Source organism: Triticum dicoccoides, chromosome 4B (assembly GCF_002162155.2).
Source record: "Triticum dicoccoides isolate Atlit2015 ecotype Zavitan chromosome 4B, WEW_v2.0, whole genome shotgun sequence".
In the NCBI taxonomy this organism is placed as follows: Eukaryota; Viridiplantae; Streptophyta; class Magnoliopsida; order Poales; family Poaceae; genus Triticum; species Triticum dicoccoides.
In genome coordinates, this window is record NC_041387.1 from 596,365,284 (window position 1) to 596,392,491 (window position 27,208).

Sequence of the window (27,208 nt, forward strand, 5' to 3'; positions counted from 1 at the left end):
TTATGCTATGCTTTCTTGCATTTTTGTTATCATGAGCCACTTGCTACTATTATTTTCGTATGATATGTTTGGTAGTAGTACATGTTGGGTTGGTCATGTTCTTCGGTGCATGACTATTGTCAGTTACCGAGTATCGTTGATATTCATTGTTCCTTTGTTGTTAGTTGGTTAACTGCTTACTTGGTATTGTTCTTGCTATATATGTTCTTGCATTGTATTTAATTATGATGCTAGTGGTCAGATTATGTTATGAGTAGTGTTATACTTGTGATATTCATGCTCGTCAATGTGCCATGCTTAGTGGGACATGATTCATGGTTGTTAATTTGGTTAATAGTTACATTGCACCTCATGCTTATGTTGATGTCATGCTCATGCATTGTAGTTGCATCATGTTATTTTCGTATGACTTAGCTTATTGCATTCATGTTTAACTGGATAATAAAGAACTTGAACAACTGTTGGCTGATTCATGGTGCCACCAAGCCGAGCTGACCAGTGCAACCACATTTGCCTTTTATGGGAAGGTCCTAACTTGGTCTATTGTCATGCCTCTCGCTAGTGCCTCTAACGAGGGAAGGTTATGCGCGGGGGATACCTTGGCCGGGTAGGATGGCATAAGCCTTGTGTGCCCATGTTTGGCTTTGAGCTCATGTCCCCGTTTGGGACCGTTTATTTTGCCACGGCGGTGGCCGTTGATGCCTTTGGTAGGCACGGGGCCACCCATGACTTAGCCCAGAAGGGAGTTGGTCGGAGTAGCTGGGAGAGTTTCATGGGCAATATATTGGTTTGGTCGGAATATCGTTGTTCCACTCGGATGGGAGAGTGAGGCCATGAGTTACGTGGTCTGGGTACAGTGTGCTACCTCTGTAGAGTGTGTGTTAAATATATCGATAGCCGCGCCCGCGGATAAGGGCCCAGTTCATTGTTGGTCACACTATGAGTCAACAATAATAATAACTTGATTAATAACAACCCCGGTTCGATGATGAGAAAGAGATTGGTGGTGATCGAGAAAGGATCACGAAGGTATCGTGGATACTAAAGTTGGTTGATCTTTGTGTGATCGCGAGATGATCACGGTGGTATCAAGGATACCGATGTTGGTAAGTGATGCATGTGTTGGTTACGAGGTAACCGCTGAGCAAGAGTAAGTTGGTGCATGCGAATGTTAATTTGTTGCATGTAGTATCATCAAGTTCATATGCTCATGCCACGCTAAAGTTGTATCATGTTCAGTTGTGCATGCCAGATTGTTCTGCTAGTATCATGTTCATGATTGATTTAACCCACTAATGCCATCTTGTTGTTTGTCTTGACTGCTGAAAGGATCGATATGGTTGACTAGAGGGGGGGTGAATAGGCAACTAACAATTTTTAGACTTTTCTTTAACAATTTAAATCTTGCAATGAAATAGGTTGTCTAGATGTGCAACTACGTGGACAATCTATATGATGCAAAGACAATAAGAACACAAGCAAGTAATGGATATAACTCAAGTAAGCTTGCAAAAGTAAAGGGACAAGATAACCAAGAGTGGAGCCAGTGGAGACGAGGATGTGTTACCGAAGTTCCTTCCTTTTAAGGGGAAGTACGTCTCCGTTAGAGGGGTGTGGAGGCACAATGCTCCCCAAGAATCCACTAGGGCCACCATAATATCCTCACGCCCTCACACAATGCGAGATGCCATGATTCGACTATTGGAGCCCTTGAAGGCGGCAACCGGACCTTTACAAACAAGATTGGGGCTATCTCCACAACACTTGGAGGCTCCCAACAACACCACGAAGCTTCACCACAATGGAGTATGGCTTCGAGGTGACCTCAACCATCTAGGGTTCTCAACACCCAAGAGTAACAAGATCCATTAGGGATAAGTGGGGGGAATCAAATTTCTCTTGGTGGAAGTGTAGATCTAGGCCTTCTCAACCAATCCCGAGCAAATCAACAAGTTTGATTGGCTAGGGAGAGAGATCGGGCAAAAATGGAGCTTGGAGCAACAATGGATCTTTGGGGGAAAGAGGTGAGTCAACTTTGGGGAAGAAGACCCCCTTTTATAGTGGGAGGAACAAACCAACCGTTATCCCACTCACCAGCCCCGCACAGAGCGGTACTACCGCTAGGGCAGAGCATGGCAAAGCAAGGGGAAAACGGCAGCTCCAGAGATGCGGAAGGAAAGACGACGGGTGTGATAAGGATGTGTACATGTGATTCCACCCAAGTCTTACCAAAGCGGATCCCCTCTTGATAGTACGGTGACTCCTACGAAACTAGTCCACCAACAACGAAACGAAGGAGCTACACCGTCTTGAATACAACACCGAGGGGAGGAAATCGTCTCGTGCCAATGGATGAATCTCTGAAAGAACTAAACGCACACGATTAGTCCGCACAAGCATTGTCATCAATCACCAAAACATCTTGGGGATAAATATGCCCTTACAATCTCCCCCTTTTTGGTGGATTGATGACAATATGGGATTTGCACAATATGATAGATATAGGATAAGCGCAAAAACACAACCGTCCTAAAATGTAGAAGGGCTCCCCCTAGATGTGTGCTACGATAATTGCTTTGGACTGCATGGCACAGATGCCAGGATCAATGCTCCCCCTACATTTTAGAGACCAACTACCTAAGCAAGATATATGAGAGCAACATATAGATAACAGGATAAGCATGCAACTCATAAGCTAGATAGACATAGATAATGATACTGGAAAGGTAAGGTAGCATATGTCTCACACCATATGACTCGAGCTTAGGTCTCACTGACAGAACCAGAACTTAGGTCTCACTGACACAAACCAAATAAAGCAACAAGCGAAAGCACAAACACAGAAGACGGAAGACACAAGGCACAAATCCCTAACCTCTCTCCCCCTTTGGCATCGAGACACCAAAAAGGGGAGGGAGTGCTGCTACGGCTCCAGGTGAAGGCAAACGAGGGACACCCATCAGATCTCAGAGGGATCACCTGCACTACCATCGTCAGCCGGGAAGTGCTCAGCATCAGAATCAGTCCAAGGGCAGTGCTGCTGAATCCACTCCTCCTCCTCGGTAAGCTGATCCTCAGAACCACTAATCACAATAGCACCCATCTGACGCATGAGCTCCTTGTGGCGACCTCGGGCCTTCTTCTCAGCCACATGAGTCATGTACTGACCGTGAGACTCCATGCAAAACAGCTTCTTCACCTTGATCTTGAGTTTCTTGTCCCAAGAGGGCTCTGCCTCAGAAGGCACATAGTCATCATCTTCATCCTCAGCCTCAGCCCCAATCTCCTCCTCAGTCTCCATGGCAGCAGCAGATGACGGAACTCCAGTCCTAGGGGCCTGAGTGCCCCAGTTATCCTTCTTCCTCGGACGCTTGACATCGTGAGAAACCAACTCTCCAATCTCCAGTACCACCTTGGGATAGACATGATCCCAGGCCTTCTCAATGAGCAGCATAATGAACGGACCATAAATCGGGCACTTGCGCTCAAAGATAGCAGAAACCAACTCAGACCATATAACATGAGAGATATCCAAGGACTCTCTAGTGTTCTGCCCCTTCTCCCGCTGACAGAAGAGAAGCATGTCCACAAGATAAGAGTGAACCTGGTCCAGATTCCCGATGCGAGGGAAAAGAGTCTCTCTGAAGATACGGTGAAGAATATCCAGATAGGCAGGCAGCTCATAGGTTTCCTTTTTCGTCTCAGGGTTGATCCTCAGAGTGCAGAAGGGCCACAAAGCTTGCTTGTGAGTGGCATTGGCACGACGGTGGGGGCGAAAGCCGACATCAGACTCAAGACCTAGATCTTCCACCCCAATCAACTGCATGAAAGCTTTCCACTTGACTGAAAGCAACTTGCCATTTGTCATCCAAGTCAGTGTCCTGTCCTCATCAGTCCCAAGATGAACCGTGGCATAGAATTGGGCCACAATATCAGCATCATAGTCCTTGTTGAATTGCATGATCCCGAGAATGTTCACCTGAGTGCACATCTGAAGAGCTTCACCAAAGTAGTCAGGATCGTTCTCCATATGCTCGGTGTCGATGGAGTGCAGGTTAACATAGAGATTCTTCTTGGCTTTGAGAACATCAAAGTAGATGGCAAACTGGAACCTGTTCCAGAACGGACGGTTGACCAAAGTGGAATCTTGGTCGACCTCATACGGGTTGCGGCGGCGCCTTGCCCAGAACTCCTTGGGCAGCATTTCTGACACGGTTTTTCCTGACCTTGGCTTGACCCCAGGTTTCCTCTGCAAGGAGGAGGTGGAGCACTAGAAGATCCTCCGGCAGGCTCAGTGGGCTCGGTGGTGCGGTAGCGCTTGGATGAGGCACGACCAGGGTTGACACGACGAGCCTGATGCTCAGGAACCTCATCACCTGGAACCACACACACAAACACGCAAACAACCAGAAAGAACGAGCGTAAGCCACAAACACGAACAAAGAGGATCACTGAGAGGTAGGAGTATGACGGAACCTGGTAGAAGGCGGTAGTACCGTGACCCTTGAGCGGTAGTACCGCTTCAAGCGGTAGTACCGCTCTGGAGAGAGCGGTAGTACCTCTCTCAGCGGTAGTACCACTCTGGGAGAGCGGTAGTACCGCTTGAGGCGGGGAAACAACAGTTTCCTACTACCATGGTCAGATCCGGTACTACCGTCCTACCAAATTCAAAAATACTCCAACCAAACACTAATCCAAACAGTCTAGAAGCATTCTCCATCCTACTCAGGCCTAGATCTGGACAAAAATCTAGAGATGCAACTGCTATTGCCCCTAGAAAGCTAGATTGGAAATCTAGACAAAAGGAAACAGGGAATGGGGGCAATACCGGCATCCATGGCAAGAGGACAAGGTGGGGATCGATTCCACCGAAGGAAACGGAGAAGGGCGCCCCGGAGAGGGAGATCTGCCGGAGCCCTCCCGCAGCGCCGGTTGCTGAAGAGAGAGACGAACAGGGCGAAGGGGGCGAGCGAATGGGTATGGGGGAGAAGAAACTCCCCCTGCCCCCGATATAACCCCCAGCCCGCGCCTCACAGCGGTGGTACCGCGCTAGAGGGCGGTAGTACCGCTAAGAGCGGTAGTACCGCTCGCCACCAGCGGTAGTACTGCTTCAGCAACCACACGGCTTCTAGACCAACGGCTAACGCTCAAAAAGAAACGGAAAGCAAGGCCAAAAGAACGAGAGGACCGACGCGGCAACACACACACACACACACACACACACACACAACTGAACAGAAACAACTCAAACACAAACAACCACACGAAACAGAGCAAGCTCTGGCCTCTCTCAGGAGAGGGCGGTGGCCGGAGCCACCTATGTTTGAGTCAATTGGTATGGCACCGCGAAGAATTATCCTTGGGCCCATGACCAAAACTCGTCTTTGAAGCACAAGTACCATCAAAAATGGCTAATGTGAAAGAGTTGATCGTTTTATGCATAATGGGGGGAGGGAAAGTTCATTGAGAGAACAACACTCCCCCTATGTCCATGCCTACATCTAAGCTAGATACCAAGTTGAGTGGGGTGGGGTGTGCAAGGGTTCAAGTCACATTGCTCGAATCAATGATATTTAGCTCATGCCTTAACTCGCGAAATCTTGCTTCATCCAAGGGCTTCATGAAAATATCTGCAAGGTTATCATGAGTGTTGACATACTTGAGCTCGATCTCTCCTCGCCTAATGTGATCCCGGATGAAATGATACCGAATCTCAATGTGCTTCGTCTTGAAGTGTTGCACCAGGTTGAGAGAAATCTTGATGGCACTTTCGTTGTCACACCAAAGAGGCACTTTGTCACAAATGACACCGTATTCCTTTAAAGTTTGCCTCATCCATAGGAGTTGTGCACAACAACTACCGGCCGCCACATATTCAGCTTCGGTGGACAAGAGAGATACACAACTTTGCTTTTTGGAAGACCAACTCACCAAAGAGCACCCAAGAAACTGGCACCCTCCGGAAGTGGACTTCCTATCCACTTTGTCTCCCGCCCAATCGGAATCCGTAAATCCTTCAAGCTTGAAGTTTGCCCCTCTTGGGTACCATAAGCCAAAGTTTTGGGTATGAGCCAAATATCGAAAGATTCGCTTGACCGCCACATAGTGACTTTCCTTTGGTGCAGCTTGAAACCGTGCACACATCCCCACACTCAACATGATATCCGGTCTAGATGCAGAAAGGTAAAGCAAGGAGCCAATCATGGAGCGATATACCTTTTGATCCACTGCTTTACCATTGGGATCAATGTCAAGTTGGCACTTGGTGGGCATTGGAGTAGAGGCCGGCTTGACATCACTTAACTTGAATCTCTTGAGCATGTCTTGAGTGTATTTGGCTTGGTTGATGAAGGTACCTTCTCTTCTTTGTTTGATATCAAAACCAAGGAAGAACTTCAACTCTCCCATCGAAGACATCTTGAACTTAGAGGTCATGAGAGTGGCAAATTCTTCATTGAAAGCTTTGTTAGGGGAACCAAAGATAATGTCATCAACATATAGTTGGCATACGAACAACTCCCCTTTGACCTTCTTAGTAAAAAGAGTGGGATCGATTAGCCCCACTTCAAATCCACGATCTTGTAACAACTCGGTAAGGTGGTCATACCACGCACGTGGGGCTTGTTTAAGGCCATAGAGAGCCTTATCGAGTTGATACACATGATCCGGGAAGAAGGGATCCTCGAACCCGGGGGGTTGCTTGACATAGACCAACTCATTAATAGGACCATTAAGAAAATCACTTTTAACATCCATTTGTTGCAACTTAAAGTTGTGATGGGAAGCATAAGCAATCAACAAACGAATGGATTCAAGGCGAGCAACGGGAGCAAAGGTTTCACCGTAGTCGATACCCTCGACTTGGGAGTAGCCTTGTGCTACCAATCTTGCCTTGCTGCGAATGATGTTCCCATGAGCATCTTGCTTGTTCTTGAAGATCCACTTGGTTCCAATGATGTTATGGTTCCCGGAAGGCCTTGGCACGAATCTCCACACCTTGTTGTACTCGAAGTTGTTGAGTTCTTCATGCATGGCATTGAGCCAATCCGAGTCTTCGAGCGCCTCATAGACCTTATGGGGTTCAACACAAGAGACAAACGCATGATGTTCACAATAGTTTGCTAATTTTCTACGAGTGCTTACCCCCTTTCTTAGGCTTCCAAACACATTCTCCATGAGATGACCTTTGGTCGTGAGTTTGGAAGAAATCTTCGCGGCACGACGCTCCAATTCCTCCTCGGATGTCGAAGGTGGAGGGTTCACTTGATCATCTTGAGCGTCGTCATGAGCTTGTTCTTGATCTTCAGCTCGCTCATGATCTTGAACTTGCTCGAGGGGAAGAACTTGACCTTGGGCATCATGTGGAGGTTCACCACCATCTTGTGATTGATCTTGCCCTTGGTCTTGTTCCCTAGGTTGAGGGCCATCACTTTGTTCTTCGGAAGCGTGTGGGTCTTGAGTAGGTGAAGGCTCCACTGAGGTGGAGCATTGTCCTTCTCCTTCGGCCACAAGGGGTTCCTCAATGGGTAGGATATGACCAATACCCATTCTTCTTATGGCTTGGGGAGGAATTTCATCACCTACATCACAAGTACCACTTTGCTCCACTTGGGAGCCGTTATTTTCATCAAACTCTACGTTACACGTCTCCTCAATGAGTCCGTTGGACTTGTTGAGAACACGGTAAGCATGAGAATTTGTAGCATAACCAACAAATATGCCCTCATGAGCTCTAGCCTCGAATTTAGACAAACGAACACCTTTCTTCAGAATGAAACACTTACACCCGAACACCCGGAAGTACTTGAGATTGGGCTTTTTCCCGGTGAGTATCTCATACGGAGTCTTGTTCAAGCCTTTGCGGAGATAGAGCCGATTGGATGCATGACAAGCTGTGTTGATGGCTTCGGCCCAAAAGTTGTATGGAGACTTGAATTCCGCCATCATGGTCCTTGCCGCATCCATCAACGTCCAGTTCTTCCTCTCCGCAACACCATTTTGTTGAGGGGTATATGGTGCAGAATATTGATGCTTGATCCCTTCATCACTAAGAAACTCATACAAGGTGTAGTTCTTGAACTCGGTGATGTTGTCACTTCTTATTGTCAGAATCTTTGCATTATGTTGACGTTGAGCTTCATTTGCAAAGTCAATGATGGTTTGTTGAGTCTCACTCTTCCTCTTGAAGAAGTATACCCAAGTGTATATTGAATAATCATCCACAATCACAAAGCAATACTTTCTACCCCCAAGACTGTCAAAGGATGGAGGCCCGAAGAGGTCCATGTGCAGGAGCTCCAAGGGTCTCTTCGAGTAGATGATAGTCGTGGGAGGGTGAGCCGTCTCATGAAGCTTTCCTTCGATGCAAGCACTGCAAACACGATCTTTGGCAAAACTAACATTTGTTAGTCCATGAACATGGTCCCCCTTGAGAAGACTTTGCAAAGATCTCATATTGACGTGGGCTAAACGGCAATGCCAAAGCCATCCCACATCAACTTTAGCCATTAGGCATGTCGCGGTCTTAGTGGGTTGCTCCAAAAAGTTAATCACATAGAGACCGTTCTCGACATGCCCAACAAAGGCTACTTTAAGAGTCTTGCTCCACAAGAGGGCCATAGTATCAATATCAAAGAAGGTGGCAAAGCCCATGAGTGCGAGTTGATGAACGGAAAGTAAATTGAATGCAAGGGACTCAACAAGCATGACTTTCTCGATCGTTAGATCATGAGAAATGACAACCTTGCCAAGACCCAATACCTTAGAATGTGAGGCATCACCCCATTCGACATTGGTGGGCATAGATGGGATCTGGTGCACGTCCACCACCAAGTCCTTGCTCCCAGTCATATGATTTGTTGCTCCACTATCGAGCAACCATGATCCCCCACCGGAAGCAAACACCTACAAGAGATCAATGCTTGGTTTTAGGTACCCATTGAGTAATGGGTCCTTTGATGTTAGTAACAAGGGTCTTAGGAACCCAAATAGACCATTCAATGTACTCATAAGGAGAAACAACAAATTTAGCATAAGCATGCCCATCACTAGCACGGCACAACACATAAGATGGGTTAAAGTCGCTGGCTTTGTTGGGAGAGATGGCTTTGCGCTCTTTGACATCACCACTCTTCCCATTGTTCTTCTTCTCCTAAGGAGCACCTTCTCCCTCCTTCATAAAGGTTTGCGTGAGCGGAGGAGATCGATCGGTCTTGCTCTTCTTCTCCTTGTTCTTCTTCTTGTTCTTGGACTTGGGTGAGAACCCAACTCCCTCCTTGCCCACAACTTCCTTTTGATTGCTCAAAAGGTCATTTAGGTTCTTCCCGCCTTGTATGCATGACACAAGACCTTTCTCGAGTTGTTCCTTCAACTTGGCATTCTCCTCCACAAGATGCACATGCTCACAACATGGGTTAGTAGCATTTGCATTATCAATTAAGACCATGTGAGGAAATGTGGCCTTTTCCTTGGTTAGCTTAACTTGGAGTTGAGCATGAGAATCCTTGAGGGTAGCATGAGCACCTTTCAAGACCTTGTGGGCCTTGTCAAGTACATCAAACTCCTCCGTGAGTCTAACATGATCAACCCCAAGTTTAGCCTTCTCGGAAGCTAGAACACGAGACACAACAAGAGCATGATCAAGATCTTTCTTTAGTTTAGCATGACCATCATTGTGTGACTCCACCAGAGCCAAACGATGCTCACGCTCTTCCTCAAGAGCATTAGAGAGATCCGATATCTCATCGGCATAGTCACGACTATGACTTTCCATCTTAGAGATGGTTTCTTCGTGAGCCTCGATCATGTCATTGGCTTCACCAAGTTGTTCCAAGAGAGCAACAAAGTGCTTCTTGGATTTTCCCTTGAGCTTACTCATGAAGGACTCAAATTGATTGATCTCCTCATTAGACCCCTTACCATTATCAAAGTCATCTGTTGAAGGAGGGTTAAGAGTAATGGTGGTTTTGATGTTGGAGGTTACCTTGTTGGTGGCCTTAGCCATGAGGCACTTGGCGGTGATGTTCTCGTTAGGTGCATCGAAGAGAGACACCCGGGGAGTTGTGACAATGGCAGCGGATGCCATGGCCATTGTTTCACCATCTTCTTCATCATCGTCATCCTCACGGTATTCTTCTTGAACCACCAACCCGTGAGAAGGAGTCTTCTTGGTGAAGTTGTTCTTGTTGGGGAAGGACTTGGCTTTGTCTTTTCGGATGAACTTGCCACCATTGTCTTCTCGCTTCTCGTAGGGACAATCCGCAACGAAATGGCTAAGATTGCCACAGTTGAAACAAGTTCTAACTCGTTGCTTCCCCTTGAGGCCACTTGAGTTGTTCTTGTTTAAGTTGGGTCTTGTATTCTTCTTACTCCAAAACTGTCTTGAGGGAAGAGCCATGTGCTCATGATAATCATACTTCGTGTCCTCGGGGTTGCTCTCCTCATCTTCCTCTTCTTCTTCTTCTTCCACACTAACCTTGGCCTTCAAGGCAAGATTGGGCTTCTTTGCCCTTTGGGAACGGAGCACCGCATTGTCGGCGGTCTTGTCCAAGATGCTCATTGCAACAATATCATCCAACACTTCACCAGAGGTCATGGAGTGGAAGTCCGGTCTTTGGCGAATGACGGAGGACATGGCGTTGTTGTAGGGCATCATGGCCTTGAGGAACTTGCGCTTGATCCAATTGTCATCCGTGTCCTTGCTCCCATGATCTCGGAGTGCGACCGCGAGTTTGGTCACTCTTCGAAAGAGCTCACGAGGTTCTTCATCCTCTTTCATTGCAAACTCATCGGCTTCATCTTGCACCACTTCATAGTTGGAGCGTTGAATGCTAGCACTTCCTCGATAGAGACGCTCGACACATTTCCATGCTTCTTTAGCCATGGCATGAGGTCAAAGATGAGGGAGATCTTCGGGAAGGATTGCATCTTGGATGATGAAGAGAGCACTCTCATTGAATTGATTGTCCACTTCTTCTCGAGGGGTGAAGTTGCTTGGATCATGAGGATAGAAACATTCTTCAATAATTCTCCAAATGTTAGTGTTCACATGTTTTAAGTGACGCTTGAAGCGATAAAGCCAAGCGTCAAAATATTCATTTTTCACATATTTAGGAGGAGGACCGGCATGATTCAAATGAGTAGAGGGGATCGGTCCTCTATACACTGGGGGTTCCACATTGGCAAAAATGCCGGTGCCATTTCTACCACTAGTAGACGGACTCTTTTCACTGTTAGCTTCCCCCTTGTCGGAGGTAGCATCCGTCACCTTGTTAGTGGGATCACCCACTTTCATCGGCGAGGTAGATAGTTTAAGTCAGTCTAAGAAATCAGAAAACATGCTTTTAACCTCAGCCGTCATGGAGGTTCTCAATGTGCGTAAAGCCACATTGAATTCTTCACGAGAGACCGAGGCTCCCCCTTCGGCCGTGGACGAGATGGGATTCACACCGGAGTGCTCCTCCGCACCATCGTGGGTGTCAACCATACTCTTCGGACGACAAAGTCCTTAATAAAGAGACGAGGCTCTGATACCAATTGAAAGGATTGATATGGTTGACTAGAGGGGGGGTGAATAGGCAACTAACAATTTTTAGACTTTTCTTTAACAATTTAAATCTTGCAATGAAATAAGTTGTCTAGATGTGCAACTACGTGGACAACCTATATGATGCCAAGACAATAAGCACACAAGCAAGCAATGGATATAACTCAAGTAAGCTTGCAAAAGTAAAGGGACAAGATAACCAAGAGTGGAGCCGGTGGAGACGAGGATGTGTTACCGAAGTTCCTTCCTTTTAAGGGGAAGTACGTCTCCGTTAGAGGGGTGTTGAGGCACAATGCTCCCCAAGAAGCCACTAGGGCCACCGTAATATCCTCACGCCCTCACACAATGCGAGATGCCGTGATTCCACTATTGGAGCCCTTGAAGGCGGCAACCGGACCTTTACAAACAAGATTGGGGCTATCTCCACAACACTTGGAGGCTCCCAACAACACCACGAAGCTTCACCACAATGGAGTATGGCTTCGAGGTGACCTCAACCGTCTAGGGTGCTCAACACCCAAGAGTAACAAGATCCGCTAGGGATAAGTGGGGGGAATCAAATTTCTCTTGGTGGAAGTGTAGATCTGGGCCTTCTCAACCAATCCCGAGCAAATCAACAAGTTTGATTGGCTAGGGAGAGAGATCGGGCGAAAATGGAGCTTGGAGCAACAATGGAGCTTTGGGGGAAAGAGGTGAGTCAACTTTGGGGAAGAAGACCCCCTTTTATAGTGGGAGGAACAAACCAACCGTTATCCCACTCACCAGCCCCGCACAGAGCGGTACTACCGCTAGGGCAGAGCAAGGCAAAGCAAGGGGAAAACGGCAGCTCCAGAGATGCGGAAGGAAAGACGACGGGTGTGATAAGGATGTGTACGTGTGATTCCACCCAAGTCTTACCAAAGCGGATCCCCTCTTGATAGTACGGTGACTCCTACGAAACTAGTCCACCAACAACGAAACGAAGGAGCTACACCGTCTTGAATACAACACCGAGGGGAGGAAATCGTCTCGTGCCAATGGATGAATCTCTGAAAGAACTAAACGCACACGATTAGTCCGCACAAGCATTGTCATCAATCACCAAAACATCTTGGGGATAAATATGCCCTTACAACTGCTTTTGGTCATTGTGAGCTTGCAAGTACATTCAATGTACTAACCTGGCGTGTCATGCCAGTTTACAAGTCGTGCCTGGATTGCTTGCTTGTTTGGTGTGATTCCTGTGTTCGCGAGCTAGGATAAGCGTTCCCGCCAGATCCCTGCGGATTGGAGTTCATCATTGGTGTTTGTTGTTCTGCTGCCAGTAGAGGTTCCGCTGCGTTGAGTTGGTGTGCTGCTTGCATAGAGCAACTGTGGTTGGCATAGTGTCGTCGTGCCGGTGTTATTCATTGTAATATCGGAGACCTTATATTCATATTCATGTTATAATAGAAAGTTGGTTTGTTCTATGCTAAGAAGTTCTGTATTCCAGAAGACCTCGCCTCGATCTCTGGGCTGGAATACGGGGCGTTCGGGTTTCTCTGAGCTGGCGTGCCACAGGCTTGGTATCAGAGCAGGTCTGACTGTAGAGCGTAATAGTCAACTGGAACGTTAGAAAACGGTAGTATAGGGTCTGGTTGTTGCCTTTTCTTGTTGCATTTAGTTGTTGCATTAGTTTGTTGCATATAGTCTTATTTGGTTACCCCTAACCCATGTTTCATGCGTAGATGGTGGTCAGCTTCCATGAGTTCAGTGCCCTTCCTAAAACTCCTGGTGCTATTCCTCTTGCTTTCAGCCCCACTCCTGCACCTCTCAGCTTTTGCCACCCTCCTTGGTGACTTGTGGTGTAGCATTTATCCCCATGGAGATCCACCCCATTATCAAGTATGCCAGTTTTTTGCTGGAAGAAGAATCCTGGAGTATGTTGCCCATGTCCATCTGTCAGCCTTGATTCCTGTTGGTAATCGCACCTACAATTTCCATGGTGGTTACAGTGCTACTCCCGGGCATGCCGTTCAGCTTGCCGCAATGGCAGCAATCATCGTCCTTTGTCATTAATAGAGCAGGGTGCAAGAGAACCATGCCTATCAATTCTATCCCACCATTGTTGAGAATCCTAAGCGGATCAAGTTCTCGTCTGTCAACCTCAAAATGACCAGGTTATCTTCGCCATGTACTGTTACATGATGGCCAAGTTTCTTCTTATTTCCGAGTTAGTCTGAGACGCCATTCGAGCCAGGAGATTGCTTGGTACTTCCCTGCCTTAGTCTCTGCCAGCTTCTCCAACCCCTCCGCCTCATCCATCCATAGTTTAGAAGTCAGCAGTTCCACTCGCTACTCCTTTAGCTTCTTCGCTCCCGAGCATTTGCTCAAGCGTAGGGTGTAGTCCTTCATGTAGTGCATGTGCATCTGTTGTAGTATCATTGCTTATTTGTGCTTGTGTGTGCTTGTGTGGATTTGTTTTGTAGCTTGTTTGTTGTGTGCTTTGTTGCAATCGCTCGTTTTCTGCTCGTTTTCTCGTGCTTCTTTGTTTTGTTTCAAATCTTCAGTGTTACTCCCTTCTGGAAAGCTGCTCATCAACTGACACCAGATTAGAAGAATCCGTGAGAAGTACAGATATACACCAAGGAACTCAGTTAATAGCAATAATATTTTCAGCTGACAACAGTGTATTGCAGACATCCGGTCTGGATAAAAGTTAAATTCTTATCAAACTTTCAGTAACAAGTACCCTTCAGAGATACACATCTATTGTAGCAATGATTAAATCACCAAGAGAACAAGATTGGATCCAAGTCTAACTGTGCATTTCAAGTCAGAGGTATGGTCTGTACCTGTTGATTGATTCTGCCATGAGTCAGATTTCAAGCATGCGACACCCAGAAGTCAGTCCAAATATGCAAGGAATTCAGCAAGAAGGACAGTTAGACAATTCTTGGCATACAAGTTATCAGCAGGCGACATGACAAGAATATATATGTTAATCCGTTCACAAAGAAGATCAGTCCAATCCTTCTCCACCAATTATTAGCAAAGCGTACAAGTCCCGATTCACCAGTCTGCATCAGAAAGGTATGAATTAATTCTAGTGCAAGATATTCAGTCATTTCAACTGGATACCGCAAAAGCTTCTAGCATAAGGTACCGAGTCTTCCCTAGCAAGCCTTTAAGGGAGGAAGCCTATAAGGTATGGTACCCAGCCTTCCTCAGCAAGCTATCCCCAGAAAGCTTCGAGCATAAGCTATCCAATCTTCCTTAGTACGATACCCGATGGATTCTGAAGCAAGCTTCCCAGTCTTCTTCAGTAAGACACTGGTACAAGAAAACAAACAATGGATTGTCAGCATATGGCAGTGTTCTCCAAGTGGCAAATCTGCAACAGTTAAGTCACAAGCAAGAATCAGTCAGAACAAAGGAAGAATTCACGATACGCATCCGACAAACCTCACTAGATATGCAAGTGATGGAAAACTAGTGGGTGATGCAAGAATTGACAAGTCTTGAAGAAAGACAGCATTGAGGCAATAATCTTGGCAGTGAATATCAAGATCAGTCCCACACACCCGACAAGGTGATGTTATTAATCCGGTCACTGTCTGGTATAATCAACAATAGTATTGGGATCTATATAAGCACACGTGAACCGAACAAATATCCTGAGGTTCAAGACATGAACCAGACCAAGGTATGATTGCAAGATATTGCACATGATAGCACTCAGGGTCGCAAAATAATCAATGATATATAAGGCCCCGCTCTTTCAGTTAAGGGTCCAGGTGAAGAAAATAATAATGAAAGAGCAAGACCAACAATACAGGTATGTTGGTTATTGTGTGAAAATGTGGTATGGATACCAAAGATAGTCTAATATTTCACACCAAACCCAAGGGAAGGTACGCCTAAGAGGTCTACCACATTGCAGTAAGGACCTCATAGCATGGCAACCAGCTCAGTCAACAGTGTATGCTCGGAACTATCAACATTGAATACCCAAGTCTGTCAAGTCTGAACCAAGGACACCTCAACATATTGACCTCAGCAACCGTGCTGAAGCATATCACGGACTGTTATCCCCGTGGATATACCAGCCAAATGAAGAATCAGTATGAGAGACCATACTTTGAGGATTGTTATCTATCACATATGGGAAGCAATTACAGAATAGCCTGTTGTGAATGGGATTCTTTGCCAAGATCTCCGCCAGTCAACTCTGCAAATGTGATCATCATGTGATGGTGGTTGTCAGCCACGTCAAGCGATAGCCAATCCTTTGGTACAGATTGGATATGAAAGACAATGAAGTCAGGCAAGATAAGTCAGAAAACTCCTGCAAGAAGTCAGAATCCATCAGAAAGCCAAGTATGATTCCTATCACTGCTTTGAACCCAGAAGGTATACGTACATTCAAGCAGTCTGAGATCTGGATAAAAGAGATTCCTAGTTCCATGGGAAGATGTGTTCCCAACTCCGTGGAATATTCTCGGTACTCGATATCGGAATGACATCTCCAGCAACAATCAATATCGAGAAGGACACCTATGTCAGTTATGATAATCTTTTGAACCTCAGCTAAGCCAGTCGGATGAAGAAAATTTGAGTCAAGGTGAAAAGGAACATATGAGGCGAGTCATGTCAGAATGTCAGATACGGTGAAGCAAACCACCCCAGATCAAGGCAGTCAGTCAGATCCAATATTATATGAGAATGAATAAAAGAAACCCGAGTTGGAAACAGTTTCTTCAAGTCATAAGATTTATTTATCCCTAAGCAAAAAAATCTTGAGGAAGAGATTTCTTCAAGGGGGGGGGAGGTTTGTAACACCCTGGATTTTGCCCTTTTCTTTTTCCTTTGATTTTCTTGGATTTCTTGATTTGATTTGCTTTTCTATGGCAATCTGGTTCTGAAAACTTGGGAAGATCATGTCTTCCTAGGTTTTGTAGTGGCTTGTCATCCCCAAAACCATCCCTAGACCCTATCATTTTCATCCTAGCCCAAATCCCAATATTCTTTTATGGGGAATATTCCTTTTCTGATAATGGAATTACCCTATTTGCCCTAGGTTGTGAAGCAATCCATCCTTCTGTCATTCTAAAAATTACCAAATAATTTTCGTAAATTGTTTGGATCCTATCTTGCTCAAATATGGCAAAACTTTTCATTGCCATTTTCAAAAATCATCCTCCACTAATTAGTTTCCTATTCTGCCCTAAACAGCACTTTGCAAAGCAAGTGCTATTTGCCTTTGCCCAATTGACCCCAAATTTTTTGGACATGATTTCATGTCCATATCATAGTCATGTGCCAAAATTCAACTTCATTTGCTTATTACATATTCCTGAGCAATTTTTCAAAGTTCCTGCCTGAGGGAAGACATTGTGAAGGAAGTACTAGCTAGGCATATCCAAATGAGTTGAAATTTTGCAAGGTCCTTCATATGATTAAATCACCACTCTCCACCAAATGTGAGCTCATGTAACTCATCTATGTGCGCCCAGCTCCAAATCTTGGTTTTTGGTCAGATTTTCAGTTTGTGAAGCAACCATATTTTATATTGATTCATTTAAGCTAAATAAATCCAGGGCATTATCCTATCCATATAAATTCTCTCCATCAAGTTTTGGCCCATTTCATCTAAACAATTGCCCTGTGCAATTTTTCCAAGTTCTGGTCAGAATGAAGCATTGTGAAGCAAGTGCCATTTGGTATTTCCAAATGGCATGAAACTTTTACAGAAGCTTCATATGATGAAATAACCCACCTCCCCCAAATTTCAGCTCATGAAAATCATGTTTGTGAGTGCATCTTCATCATCACTAATTCTGACCAGTGGGGCCATTTCTACAGCAAGTGCACTCTAGAGAGCTCCTCTTCGTCCGATTCTTGGCCAACACGGTCACCTGGGCATGTGATCAAGCAATGCCAAAGCTCAGCCCCTGGCTCCTCCCGGTTTGTCCCCCTACATCACAACCACCTTGTTGCCACAATACTTTGGAGCCTCCTGCTAATCACTTCTTTGCCCTTGGACCGAATTATTTTTGCATTTGGACTAAGGGTATCAGGGTCCATCTACTGGACATGATGTGGCCGATCACCTGGCACCGCGTATGCCAGTTCACGCGGTGACCACGGGTCGCGCCCAGCCAAACTCGCGCTCTGGCAAGACCTCGGTGTTGTTCTCATCCGCTCCCTCCTTTTCTCGACACCAAACCTTGTCCAGGAGCTAGCTCGTGCTCAACTGCTCCGCCCTGCGTCGCTGCCCCACCCTGCATCGCCGTGGTGTGGTGGTCGTCGTCGCGCCCGTGACATGTCCAGCCCCTGTCCTCCATTGTTTGCTATCTCGAGCTCTCTAGAGCCTCCCCGAGCCCTCCCCTCGGCCTATATAAGGACCCCCGAGGTGTTCCGCAGCTCCCAAGCCTCTCCTTTGCCTCTCTTGTCCACCGGAGCGACCGCATCTCGCCGGAGTTCGTCGTTCTAGCCTCGGCCATCGCCGGAGTTCGCTCCTCCCCGGTGTGCCTAGTCCACTTCTCCTACTCCCGAGCTGTCCACCGCATCCCCCTCGTCTTTGCGGTTCTCCCCACCTCTTTTCCCCTCGCCGGAGAGCCCCGTGGCCGCGTTCCTCGAGCTCGGCCACCGCCTCCGCAATTCGGCCACCGCTTCGTTCGGCTGCCCCGAGCATATCCTTGCCTCTCCACCACCACCACAAGCCTCCCGTGCTCCGTAGAGTCACCCGACCCCTTAGCCCTCGCCGGAGTTGCCCGTTCACCGAGCTCCCCCTTCCGCCCACGCCTCCCTGTCGTCTCGCTGACGACGCCCTCCACCGCAGCTCCAGGCCTTCCCGTGCGCTCGTTGGCCTCGGATCGAATCTGCCACACTGCCCCGCACCCGCAGGTGGCCTCACCCTGGCCGGGGGTGGCCTGAGCTGGCCAGCCCCTTGGCCGCGCCCCTCCCCTGCCTCGGTTCTGTTCCACAAGCGGATTAGAAGTGCGAGGAGGAAGAAGACGGCGCCCAGCCATCTGGCCAGGCGGGCCCTACGACACCCCCGACCCCACCTGTCATCCGAAGTAACGTTAGGTCCAGTCAGATAAGTGGAAACGTATTTCCTGGACTGCGATTTCATTAAGTGTAAGCGTATTATGTTTCTTCTTCGGCAGGAACTATGCTTTCCTTTCCAGAAAGCGTATTTCCGTCTTCTTATGCCCAAAGTGCGTTTTCTTACTCAGAAAGCATATTTTATGAAATCCGTTTCTGTCTTATCCACTCAAGGACCCGGTTCTGAATATTATTTTTACAGAAAAATCCATGATCTTCCAACCTTCATAACTTTTCAACCGTAGCTCCGATCGAGGTGAAACCAACCCTCACGTCTTCGTCTCGTTGAGCTCTATCTTTTGGTAACATTTTCACTAGGTGTTCCCATAGTAAAAATGACCATTTTGCCCTTGCCTCTAATCAGCCCCCTCCGAGAGAGAAACATCTCGCGTATCGTTTCTGCGGCTTCACCTCACTTTTTCCCGGAGTCTCCGTCACCCCCAGGCAAGCCAAAACCACAATTTGCATGATAGCCATGCAGTAGCATTGGTTTCCAACTTGAATATTTAATAAATGTTTGCTTGTTTTGCTTCTGTCACCGTTACTTCGGTTATGCTTATGGATCGGTATTCACCGTCATGCTATGCTTTCTTGCATTTTGTTATCATGAGCCACTTGCTAGTATTTACTTTCGTATGATATGCTTGGTAGTAGTACATGTTGGGTTGGTCAAGTTCTTCCCTGCATGACTACTGTCAGTTACCGAGTATCATTGATATGCCTTGTTCCTTTGTTGTTAGTTGGTTAAGTGCTTACTTGGTATTGTTCTTGCTATATATGTTCTTGCATGGTATTCATTTGTAATGCTGGTGGTTAGGTTATGTTATGAGTAGTGTTATACTTGTGATATTCATGCTCGTCATTGTGCCATGCTTAGTGGGATATGATTCATGGTTGTTAATCTGGGTAATAGTTACGTTGCACCTCATGCTTATGTTGATGTATGCTCATGCATTATAGTTGCATCATGTTATTTTCGTATGACTCAGCTTATTGTATTCAAGTTTAACTGGATAATAATGAACTTGAAAAATTGTTGGCTGAGTCATGGTGCCACCAGGTCGAGCTGACCAGTGCAACCACATTTGCCTTTTATGGGAAGGTCCTAACTGGGTCTATTGTCATGCCTCTCGCCGGTGCCTCCAATGAGGGAAGCTGATGCGTGGGCGCTACCTTGGCCGGGTAGGACGACATAAGCCTTGTGTGACCATGTTTGGTTTTGAGCTCATGTCCCCGTTTGGGACCGTTTATTTTGCCACGACTGTGGCCGTTGATGCCTTTGGTAGGCACGGGGCCACCCTTGACTTAGCCCAGAAGGGAGTTGGTCGGAGTGGTCGGGAGAGTGTCATGGGCAATAGATCGGTTTTGTCGGAATGCTGATGGTCCACTCGGATGGGAGAGTGAGGCCATGGGTTCTGTGGTGTGGGTACAGTGTGCTAAGCTCTGCAGAGTGTGTGTTAAATCTATGGATAGCCGCGCTCGCGGATAAGGGCCTAGTTCATTGTCGGTCATACTATGAGCCAACAATAATAATAACTTGATTAATAACAACCCCGGTTTGATGATGAGAAAGAGATTGGTGGTGATCGATAAAGGATCACGAAGGTATCGTGGATACCGAAGTTGGTTGATCTTTATGTGATCGCGAGATGATCACGGTGGTATCGAGGATGCCGATGTTGGTAAGTGATGCATGTGTTGGTTACGAGGTAACCGCCGAGCAAGAGTAAGTTGGTGCATGCGAACGTTAATTTGTTGCATATGTAGTATCATCATGTTCAGTTGTGCATGCCATATTGTTCTGCTAGTATCATGTTCATGATTGATTTAACCCGCTAATGCGATGATGTTGTTTGTCTTGAATGCTTTTGGTCATTGTGAGCTTGCAAGTACATTCAATGTACTGACCTGTCATGTCATGCCAGTTTGCAGGTCGTGTCTAGATTGCTTGCTTGTTTGGTGTGATTCCTGTGTTCGCGAGCTAGGATAAACATTCCAGCCAAAGTCCCTATGGATTGGAGTCCATCATCGTCGTTCGTTTTTCTGCTGCCAATAGAGGTTCTGCTGCCTCGAGTTGTTATGTTGCTTGCATAGAGCAACTGTGGTTGGCATAGTGTCACTGTGCCGGTGTTATTCATTGTAATATCAGAGACCTTGTATTCATATTCGTGTTATAATAGAGAGTTGGTTTGTTCTATGCTAAGCAGTGCCGTATCCCAGAAGACTTCACCTCGGTCTCTGGGCTGGAATACGGGGCGTTCCAGTTTCTTTGAGCCGGGGTGCCACAACTTTGCTTTATTCAATGTGAAGTCTCTAACTACTATGAAGAAGGGTGGTATACATATTGCTCTTGACCTTGCTATTTTACGCCGTGCACTTGACAATGATCACACCTTTAACCTAGGGGCTATTATTGCACGTCGTCTGCACCTTAATAGAACTAAGGGCAAAATCCATGGTGCTATTTATGCCACTCTCTTTGCGAGTCACTTTAATGTTTAGATACGCCACCATGACTATCGGTTACCCCGAGTTTATCTAGATCACTAGGCGATGGTAGATCACCAGTTTGCTGATGCTGCCCATTCTTTTAACAACATCCATTACAACTCAGTGAGAAAAGTCGTGATATTATCTCGTTGCCTGCACCTGCTTTGTTTGATTCTATTGCCAGGAATGGATACAGGGTCATGCCGGCGGACATTATTTCATACCAGAATGCCCCGGCAGCGGCAGAGTAGGAGCCCATGGAGTGGGACGCTCAGGTGCCTCCACCACAACACTTCCACATGGGACCGGATGGCTACTACGGATGGTGATTACTAAGCTAGGCCAAAATCCTAAGCTTGGGGGAGTCCGTATTTCCACCAACTTTACATTCATGTTCATACATTTCATTTCAGTTGTCGGTGTCCATACTTTTTCATTGTATTATCCATTCTAGATTTATTTTCTTGATTTCTTCTTGTGTGTTTGAAAAACTTTGAGAAAATCCAAAAATATTTCTTGCTTCTTTTTTTTCTAGTTTAATTTAGTTGTAGTACTAAAACAAAAACCCAAAAAGATTTCTCATTTCTTCTTTTGTTTGTTGGGAGCTTTCCCGTGTAAATAGTTTTTCTTATTTTTGTTTTTCTTTATTTTCTTCCTTTCAAGAAAAACTAGAAATTCCAAAAAAAAATTAGTATGTTTTTCTAAAAGTCTTTTCTTTTTATTGAGTCATACCCAGGGGAAGACCACAATGAAAATGTTGAGTGGCTTTCAAATGCTTTACTGTTGATCTAACAAAGAGCCCATATTATTTTGTCTTCCCCTCTGAATAAAATGTTGCAGAATCCAGCTTAGTCCTAGGCACTCTTGCACTATTATTATTTTCATATCATTCGGTCGTGCAAGTGAAATGCAATAATGATGATATTTGATGAAGTGATTGTGGCAGAGAAAAGCGGGTATGAACTCAACTTGTTTCATTTTTGTAAATATGTTTAACTCAGTATCCATGATTTAGCATATTCTGATTAAACATATTTGCAATTTAGATACATTAAAACTGCGCATCTTTCCAGCCCTCTCACTCTATTAGCGTTCGGGGCCATTGGATATTCAAATTTAAGCATTTTCTGCCGTTCGATTGCTCTTAAGCACTCGTCCACCCGCTCCATTCGCTGCGAACGAGCAATTTCCACGCTGGGCCGCTGCTCCGGTGGCATTTTTGAGCACCTGCGGTAAACTTGGGCCTACTGGGCTTCTATCACCCTCCCCGTGAAGCCAGAAAAAGGCCTATAGGTGTCCCCTCTGGCTCGTGCAAAAAGAATCACCCCTCAAAAAGAAACTTCTGACTTGGAAGGGAGACAAGGGACCCACTAGGCTAGCTACGTGCTGGTGACAAGGGACCCACGCTCACCCAGGCCTACGCTCAGCGAGAAAAAATTTCAACCAGGTGTACGTTCTCGCTCGCCAGCGCGCCTCTGTAGCTGATGCGGCAGGGAGATGTGAACGGGTGCTGCGGCTGTTGAGTGACGCGTCAGGCGATTCAAGCAATCCGCTAGCATTGAAGCAGGCAGTAAAGTGTCAGTTCCTGGATGTCAGTAATGCCAGCTGAGGTGGCCCCTTCACGGCGACTAATGGAGGTACGTTACTCTTTGCTCCCTACACCTTCATCCACGCCTCAAGCTCTACCCGTTCCCCTTCTTATCCCGGCAGGTTGCGAGGCTTCATGATCTATACGTACATGCAAAACTAGGTGCGGAGCAGCCGCTGCCACTATCTCCACCTCCACCATACCTCCTCCATCCACCTTCCATCTTGCCACTCCGCCGTCCGCGCCACACGAATGATAGCAGTGGCGGCGAAGAGCTCGAGGTTCCTCTCTGCCCTCCGTCCACACCCTCACAAGAACGCAGACCGGGGGCAACACACAGATATTTTCTCGGCACGCGGTGCCATGGCTGCACTCTCCGTTCAAGCGTCGTGGCCTTTCCCTCGGGAGTGCCACCACAAGGAACATGCAGTGTTGTTGCTGCCATCGCTTGGATTGATCTGTTGTATCAGGTATCTAATTCCACTACATGTTCAGGTGCAAGCTGACACTCCTTCCCCCCTAATTCTTCATGTTTTTTTTATTTAATACACGTTGATCTGGTGTATAAGGCGAAACGAGCTATACTCATTTCCGTGTAAAAATGTTGAGTGTAAATTTACATGATCGGATGGTGCAGCAATAGAGGATAATGTACCTGACAATAATATGTTCTTCCAGTGATATGTGCGTCTGTGGTACAGTCCTATAGATGAACTATGCCGCCTTTTCTTCTAAAGAAAGTGGTCACGGGCAACAAAGCTTGGAGATGGAAAAATGGGACGTTCAGGACAATTCTGTTAATAACAATTAATCGGTGAGAATTCATCCACAAGTCAGAGGACGAGTTATGCCCAGTCTATAAGTCGTTGTTGTATCAATCTGATGTTCTTAACTGCGATCAAGGTAGGATCTAATTTAAAATAAAGTTATTTTCAATTTTAATATATCTTATTTCTGTTTATTCAAAAACAGTTATCTAGGTTTTGTGAAACTGTATTGTGTTTCTTCTTTGCCTTCAAAGTATTGGGTGTTTAGTTTGTGGAGGTCTTCACTCTAGAAGAATATCTGCTGCAGAATAAGAATCAAGGAACTCACTTTGACAACAGTCAATTCAGTCCTGCAGGATCTACTTTTATGAGGGTTTTTTTCTTGAAGCTCACAGGGATGTTACAGTACAGTTTTCTAGCCTAACAAATTACTGTGCATCAAGATTATGCACAACTATAATTTTGAAATTCTTAGTTTTTTACTCTGTAAATTGACTTGGTACGGTTGTCCCGATTTACTATCTATATGGTTTTGGATGATATTATTTTTTGCTTATTGTCTACTCGTTCATTTCTTATGGTGCCTTATTTTCCTTGAAGTAATCACCAATAGGCTTTTTTTTGCGGGTACATCTTGGTTCCTTGTCATTTATCTTAACTTTGATTGAACTGGAAATGCTTGGATGTGGACAAGGTTTTAACTAGCTGAAAACAGTTAGCATATGCTCCATGAAAAAGATCATTCTTGCGGTTGTTCCTCGATAGTAGCCAACACCAACTAATTACGAGCTTACATGCTTATGCACGGCTTATTATCTTGGTTACCTAGGCTCAGTATGTTGTACGTTATGCTAGAGTTGTTGATGTCTGGCTTATGAACTAGAAGTTGTATGACTCATTTCACCAAGTCTGCACATATTGCTATCCGTTTATATGGCATGTCATACTAGGGTATTACAACTTAATTTTGATATGCAAAGAACCAAAAATTGATGCATGATATGTTAGATATCCTCAATAAATATGGTATTACTACTTCACCAATACTAATGCTGTTCTTCCAGCTTTATGCATTACTTAGTATGGCCCAGCACTGCAATATATTTCCATTATTTGTACCATATAAATTTTAAAATATATCTTGTAGCACTTTATTTATGTAAAATTCTATAATTCCATAGTAACAATTGCCGTGCGCGGAAACGCGCGCCATCAAAGATCTAGTGACAATTAGAGATTATAGTTGCTCATGCCATGCTTAAGTAGCTAGGAGTGGATAATGATTTATCTTAGGTGTCAACATGCATTAAAATGATTGTGATGCAGTATGATGATATGGTATCCTTTAAATGTTTCAAGGTGCTTGACTTGACACATGTTCATGCATGTAGTTGAATCAAAGCCAACATAGCCTCCACGATATTTATGTTCACGTTGTTTATATCCTACTCATGCTAGTATCCAATGTTGATTATTCATAATGCATGTTCATGACCATGATGACCCACAAGTATAGGGGGTCAATCATAGTCCTTTTGATAAGTAAGAGCGTCGAACCCAAGGAGGAGCAGAAGGAAATGACAAGTAGTTTTCAGCAAGGTGTTTTCTGCAAGCACTGAAATAGTCGGTAACAGGTTGTTTGATAGCAAGATACTTTGTAACGGACAAGTAACGGTAATAGTAAATAAAGTGCAGCAAGGTAGCCCAATCCTTTTGTGGCAAAGGACAGGGCAAAACGGTCTTTTATAATAAGCAAAGTGTTCTTGAGGGCACACAGGAATTTTATCTAGTCACTTCCATCATGTTGGTTTTATTGCGCTCGCTACTTTGACAATTTGATATGTGGGTGGACCGGTGCTTGGGTGTTGTTCTTAGTTGAACAAACCTCCCAATTATGATTAACCCCCTCGCAAGCATCCTCAACTATGCGAAATGTATTAAGATAAAATCAAACCATAGCATTAAACATTTGGATCCAAATCGGTCCCTTACAAAGTAGCGCATAAACTAGGGTTTAAGCTTCTGTCACTCTAGCAACCCATCATCTAATAACTACTCCACAATGCATTCCCTTAGGCCCAAAGATGGTGAGGTGCCATGTAGTCGACGTTCACATGACACCACTAAGGGAATCACAACATACATATCACCAAAATATCGAACACATATCAAGTTCACATGATTACTAACAACATGACTTCTCCCGTGACCTCAAGAACAAAAGTAACTACTCACAAATGACATTCATGCTCAAGACCAGAAGGGCATTAAATAGCACAATGGATCTTAACATATAATCTTCCACCAAATAAACCATATTGTAGTCAACTATAAAATGTAATCAACACTACTAGTCACCCACAAGTACCAATCTGAGGTTTCGGTATAGAGATTGAACACAAGAGACGAACTAGGGTTTGAGAGGAGTTGGTGATGTTGAAGATGTTGATGGAGATTGCCCTCCCAAAGATGAGAGGGTTGTTGGTGATGACGATGGCTTTACTTTCCCCCTCTGGGAGGGAAGTTCCCCCAACGGGAATTGCTCCACCGGAGGGCAAAAGTGCTCCTGTCCAAGTTCTGCCTCGAGACAGCAGCGCTCCGTCCCGAAAGTCCTCTCCTTATTTTTTTTCTAGGCCAAAATGACTTATATACTAGAAGATGGGCACCGGAGGTGGGACGGGCTGGCCACAACCCACCAGGGCGCCCCAGGGGGGGTTGGCGCGCCCTGCTGTCTTGTGGTCACTAGGCGGCCCCCTCCGGTAGTTATTTGCTCCAATATTTTTCATATATTCCAAAATAATTCTCCATAAATTTTCAGCACATTTGGAGATGTGCAAAATAAGTATCTTTGATGTAGCTTTTTCAGGTCTAGAATTCTAGCTGCCGGGATTCTTCCTCTTTGTGTAAACCTTGCATATTATGAGACAAAAGGCATTAGAATTACTCCATAAAGCATTATTATACATAAAACCATTATAAATAATAGTAAGAAAATTTGATGCAAAATGGACGTATCAACTCCCCCAAGCTTAGACCTCACTTGCCCTCAAGCGAAAAACCGATATCGAAAAACATGTCCACATGCTTAGAGAGAGAGGTGTTGATAAAAACAAAATACGGACATTGGAGCATCATGCTTATTATTATAACAGCAACAAACTTTATCATATAACTTCTCATGAGCAAGTAACAATTCATCACAACATCAAAGTAGAAGGATAAACTCTAATGAAAACCAACAAACTATGTTCTCAGTCAACTTTGCAACTACAATTCATCATCTTTTCAGGAAGGGTATCGTACCGGAGCCTTTTGGCAAGTCCACATACTCAACCATCATTTAATCTTCCATGATTACTAACACTCACCGCATACCCATGAGCAAAAAGTTTCAACCGGACACATAGAAAGATAGGGGCTTATAGGTTCGCCTCCCAACATATTCACCTCAAGGGCGATGTCAACAATAATAGCTCATGCTCACTCATATCCAACTGGATATATGTCCCTATAGCTTTCCTCACCACATGATGCTTGGAAAAAGAAAAAAGAAAAAGTAATAGGGAAGAATACATTGACTCTTGCATAAAATTAAATACATGAAAGTAAAAGATAGGCCCTTCGTAGAGGGAAGCAGAGGTTGTCATGCGCTTTTTGGTTTGTATGCTAAACCCCTTAATGCAAAAGAACGTCATGTTATATTGCCCCTTATGATAGCAACCTTTATTATGCAGTATGTCGCTTTTATTA

The 27,208-nt window shown here is 45.3% G+C and overlaps 1 long non-coding RNA gene across 1 annotated transcript; it reads left to right on the top strand.

Annotated features, from left to right (window-relative positions):
• The first annotated feature begins 23,045 nt into the window (after positions 1–23,045).
• LOC119293969 lies at positions 23,046–23,518 on the top strand. The gene is made up of 2 exons (XR_005143271.1): positions 23,046–23,161; positions 23,370–23,518. It is a non-coding gene; the product is annotated as an uncharacterized LOC119293969 (long non-coding RNA).
• The last annotated feature ends 3,690 nt before the right edge of the window (positions 23,519–27,208 follow it).